Source organism: Miscanthus floridulus, chromosome 19, assembly GCF_019320115.1.
Source record: "Miscanthus floridulus cultivar M001 chromosome 19, ASM1932011v1, whole genome shotgun sequence".
Classification (NCBI taxonomy): domain Eukaryota; kingdom Viridiplantae; phylum Streptophyta; class Magnoliopsida; order Poales; family Poaceae; genus Miscanthus; species Miscanthus floridulus.
In genome coordinates, this window is record NC_089598.1 from 26840392 (window position 1) to 26846391 (window position 6000).

Here is a 6000-nt window from a genome sequence, read left to right on the forward strand (position 1 = left end):
TATGGGCTAGATGTTGATTGTCCACATATTTTTGATGACACATACTTTGCACGGTGGAAAAATTGGATGATATGGAATTTTAAGTTTATTTGCCCTCAAATGTGGTGGATGGTAGATGTAGGCTTTTCTCATGTGTTGGATAAAAAGAATCTAACTCAAGCACAAGAGAAATACCTAGATCTCGACATCCAAGCTACTAACATCTTGTATAGATCTTTGGATGATTGCATATTTGGAGAGATCATTAACATGAAGACCGCTCATGAGATTTGAATTCATCTCAATGAGAAGTATAGAACGGTCTCCGATGATGATGATGATGAGCCCAAGGAGGAGGCACATGAGGATGTCGAGCATAGACACAATTTAGTGATTGTGGAAGATTGCTCCACCTCATGGTCAAGTGATGATGATGATGATTATACCACAAGATCACTTGATAAGATTGATGATGATGCCACAAGTGATGCCAATGATGATGCTGTAGGATATCTGGTTGGCCTAGAGGGGGTGAATAGGCCTATCAAAACAAACACTTAAACTTTTATCAAATTGACCCTGCGGCACTGCCGCTCTAGAGGGTGGCACTATTGGACAACGGCACTGCCGGACTAGAACAGTGACACTACCGCACCTGCAGACAACTTCAAGTCAGTCTAAAATCCATGAACAAAAACTTAGATTAAAGAAATTTCCTAGCTTACTATAGGTATGACAATCATAGATCAAGAGCTAGAAGTAGTAGAAACACCACACACAAGTAGATCGACTAGAAACCCTAAAAATCACTTCAACCACAATATGTCATGCAAGTAATGTAAATCAAGCACAAATGACACAATGATTTATCCTATGGTTTGGCTTGCTACCAAGGCTTGCCTACCTTCATGTTGTTGAGGTTAGCCACTAAGGCTTAGGGCTTTCCAATCTTTCCTCGTTCTCAAGTCAAGAGACTTAACTCTTGAGATGAGGGGTGAGTTTACTAGCTTTAAGAGATGGTTACAAACCTCCTGGGGCTACCACACAAGTTAGCAAGCTCCATGGGTGATGCTCTAGCCAGCTAGGAGCCAAGATCCAAGAGTAACAAATACAACCATCAGCCAAAACATGAACCAAGTGCTCTTTAGAGTTGGGGAATCAATGGAGCTGCTCTCTAATCAAGTTTTGGATCCTTTTTCCTCAAGGATTGATGGAGAAATTAATGGATTTGCTTGGGGCTCAAGGTCACCAATGGAGGGCGAGAGAGAGTGTCTCCTTTATGTTTTGGATGAGCTAGAGTGAGAAAGAAGAGGCAGTGTACTGTTTGCGAGGAAGGGGAAGGGTATAAATACCCCCAACTCCCAATGGTCACTTAAGTCGAGGTAGTGCCATGGCACAAGTGCGATAGTGCCGCACCACGCAAGACAGCAAGGGTAAGATTGAAGTGTAGACTGTCTTGGTTGTGAATCTGAGGATGCATGTGTATGTTTGGGCACTTGGTAACACATATTAGCTTAAGCATTGTGTCCTCCTTTATAGTATGGTTTTCCTATACACAAATTTAAAATATAAAAGAATTTAAACCTCCTTTGAGTTTGAAGCCATCTATATTTGTAATTTGGGGCTCCTCCGTTTCGTGTAGCATCCTCGAACATAAATTCCCTACTTGTCATCTCGATAAATCTAATTAGTTCTCTAATTGCGTGGTCATTATCACCAAAACCCATAATTAGGGCTTGATTGCACTTTCAATCTCCCCCTTTTTGGTGATTGATGACAACCCAATTAGAGCTTATAAAAGATATAAAATAAATATTGAGATTTTTGAGCCATGGGTGTAGAGCCTCCCCCTAAATATGTGAATAGAGAATTGAATTCTCAAATTGGTATAAGAAGCCAAGATTCATATTTTAATGAAAGTGATGGGGCTCCCCCTACATCTATGCTCCTGTGGGGTGCTGCATATCATGTCAGGTATGTAAAATGTGATGCAAATGATAGTTTATGTACAATATGGTTTGCTGCTACAGCTAGGTGCGGCACTGCCGCACCAGAGTGCGGCACTTCGGCACTTACTATAACAACACAGATCATAACAGACACTGCACAGCATGTGATAAACATATAAAGATATACATTCTAGCACAATTGTATCACAATCGACAACATAGATTAATATATGTCCATATCCCACACATATATAAAGTATTTAAGTAGCATTATTATATAAATAGAGTTTGTAATGGACTCTCAAACTCTCACCTAACGAAGACTACTCTAAATGGATACGAACATGACTCTAGCTGCATCAACCTCCATGGCGTCAAAAAAGTTGTTGACCCCTCTAATTTTCTCTCCCTTTGGCATAAAGCACCAAAAAGAGAAGAAAAGAAGGAAAACCAACACTCACTCCTCATCCTCTTGGATAGTGTCCCAACTGACATCATCCCTACTAGCAACTCCACTAGCACCTGCAACATTCTCCTCTCCACCACCACCATCATCGTCATCGTTAGAGGAAGAAGAAGACACCACCGCCCTCCCTTGGTGATGAGTGGTCGAAGTGTGGTGCTCACGCCAGGTGCTCCTCCTCATGGACTGCAAGGTGGTCCTCAAACTAGTGTGTGGATCAAGCTCTAGCTATTCCTTCTCATCCTCCTCCCCATCCTCTAAATCTGTGTTGGATAGGCTAGGGAGGTCATCAAACCTCAGCGGTGACTGAACTGGAGAAAGAGGTGGTAGCCCTACACGCTCTCTAGCCTCCCGGTTGGCTTCACAGTTCTCTAACCAGTCCTAATATGCGGTCCTCACTGTATAGGTGCAAGTGGTGAAAATGGCCTTAATCCATCTCCTAAACTTCTCCATCTTCTTTTCCCTGCAAGGCCTAGACCGGGACGACTCATGCACGTCCTCAACTGATGGAGAGCATCTCACTGCCCTGTTAGCACCTGCTCCTTGGGTCTTCTCAATCTTGTAGATGGTGTGAAGACCATCTTTCTCAAATCTATAGCCAGTGACCCTCTCAATCATAAACATGAGATAGGGGGCATAGGGTATCCCCTTTCTCCCATCCTCCATGGTGTTCCTCAGCTCACACCACATGAAACGAGGGACATTAAACCTATTACCTCTAGGAGCAAATCTAGCAAGCACATTCCTCACATATCCATTAAGATCAGAAACCGCTCCATCCTTGGGATTAATAGTGTGCCTAATCAAATTGTTTAGAATATAATAATAGCTCTTCAGGCCACTGACCTTCCCATCTGCACTTCTCTTGTCAATCCACATATATGCAATGTCACAGATCTCAACTCTAGCCTCATCATGAATGTAAGTGAAGCCCCGCTACTCCTCTCCAAAACTAAGGATCCGGCTGAAAGTCACAAAATCAACTCTATAATGCCGTCCCTCAGTCATCTAGTGAATCTCATCAGTGTAGATACTATAGAAGAAAGTGGCATGGAACTAGGCTAGCACTTCCTCATTTCAATTATATCTAAAGCTCATAATATTAGTGAGGCCAAACAACTCACAAGCCTTGATCACCTTAATGAATTCTGGCTCATTCTTTGCCTTCATCTCCTCCCAATCAACATACTGCATCTTGACAACTTTGGATTTCTTGAAGTTAAAGTTCACAGATGCATAGAAGTTGGAATGAAACTCATTCTAAAACCTATAGTCTATCTCCAAATCCTTTGGCCGCACATAGGGATTGTTCTCACATGCTTCCTCCACCATCTTTAGCTTTCCTACATAGTTGAGCACGGGATGAGCACGTGTGTCAATAGGATGCCTCATGACTACATCCTCAGAATACTCTTTGATGTAGCTCCTGTCAAACTCCTCAAGATGAGGTGGAGTATCTGGGCAAGCACCTAGAGGAATAGTGCGGCCAACCCTCTCCAAGTTCTCCTCCTGGATCATCTGATCTCTCCTCCCCCTGTCTCTAGCAACATCTCTACCTGCTGCATTGTTGCTGCCCCCTATGGTCCTTTCACAACCACAACGAGTCATCTGCTTATCCTGAGGCTCTGTCATCTTCCTCTTCCCCCTTCGGTCATCATCACCTCCTGAGGCCATCTTGGTTTTTGTGGATTGAGGAGGAAAGAGATGAAATGGCTCCATCCATGAGCTACAACAGCTGCTGGCGATGACAAGGAAGACCAGTAGCATGATGTGACACTGCCACAGGCGGCAACACAGTAGGACGGGCGGTGTTGGCGGCTACCTATGCGTGCGGTGAAGAGAGGGGCAGCGACAGCTGTGCTGAATGAGGGAGAGTTACCCTGGGGGCTAGTAGAAATAAGAGGTAAGATGGGACCCCACGGTGATAGCTAATATGGGCTGAATTTCCAGTTAAAATTCAAAGTGCGACACTACCGCACGCCACACGCGGCACAACAGCAGGGCAGGCGTGGCACTGCCGCACTCTCCAGTACAACAGATTTAGCTACTAGCTAAATACCTCTATATATATAGTATGTGGACACATATCTCAAGCACATTATGATCAGCAACAAATAATCAATACAAACAATGATCACAAGGCAATTGTTTCTTATGATAAAACATTTTAAGCACAATATTTATACTTTTGCAATTCATTTCTTCTATCCATGCTAGTTCATCAATCAAGGTGTGCTATGGTTCAAACCATGTTATGAGAATCAAGAATATTTAGCTCACTACGCAAAGCACAAAACCTTGACTCATCAAGAGGCTTAGTGAAGATATCGGCTAGTTGCTTTTTGGTGCTCACATGGTAAATTTTGATATCTCCTTTGGCTTCGTGATCTCTCAGGAAATGATGTCGAATGTCTATTGCTTAGTTCTTGAGTGGCTTACGGGATTATTGGCTAACTTTATGGCACTTTTGTTGTCACACAAGAGTGGGATTTTAGTGAAGTGACATCCAAAATCTTGAAGGGTTTGCCTCATCCAAAGTAGTTGAGCACAACATGCACCGACTATAATATACTTGGCCTCGGTGGTGGAAATGGCTACACAATTTTGCTTTTTAGAACTCCAAGACACTAGGGACCGTCCAAGGAATTGACATGTCCTCGAAGTGCTTTTTTGATCTACTTTGCAACCAGCGTAATCAGAATCCGAATATCCAAGTAGATCAAACCTAGAGCCCTTAGGATACCACAAGCCAAGGTTAGGAGTATGTACTAAATATCTCAAGATTCTCTTAATGGCCACTAAGTGACACTCTTTTGGGTTAGCTTGAAATCTAGCACACATGCACACACTAAGCATAATATTAGGCCTAGATGCTCACAAATAGAGTAGAGAGCCGATCATGGAGCGATATACCTTAGTATCCATGACTTTCCCTTCATCCTTGAGATCTAGATGTCCATTGGTTGGCATAGGAGTTTTGATAGGCTTGGCATTCACCATGTCAAACTTCTTGAGCATATCATGGGTGTACTTTGTTTGGCTAATAAAAGTTCCATCCTTCACTTGCTTGATTTGAAATCCAAGGAAGAACTTCAATTCACCCATCATGGACATCTCAAATCTCTTGGTCATGATCCTACTAAATTCCTCACAAAAAGAATGATTAGTACTACCAAATATTATGTCATCAACATATATTTGGCACACAAATATATCTTTGCTAACTTTATGAATGAAAAGGGTAGGATCAACTTTGCCTATTTCAAAGCCTTATTTAAGCAAGAATTCCTTAAGGCATTTATACCATGCTCTTGGTGCTTGCTTAAGCCCATAGAGCACGTTTTGGAGTTTGTAGACATAGTTGGGAAACTTGTGATCTTCAAAGCCTGGTGGTTGCTCAACATAGATAAGTTCTTGAATAGGGCCATTGAGAAATGCATTCTTCATATCCATTTGATATAGCTTGAAGTTGTGATGAGCGGCATAGGCTAGAAGCATTCAAATTGCTTCAAGTCTTGCCATCGGTGCATATGTTTCTTCAAAGTCCAAGCCCTCTACTTGAGTGAAACCTTGAGCAACCAACCTTGCCTTGTTTCTTGTCACCACTCC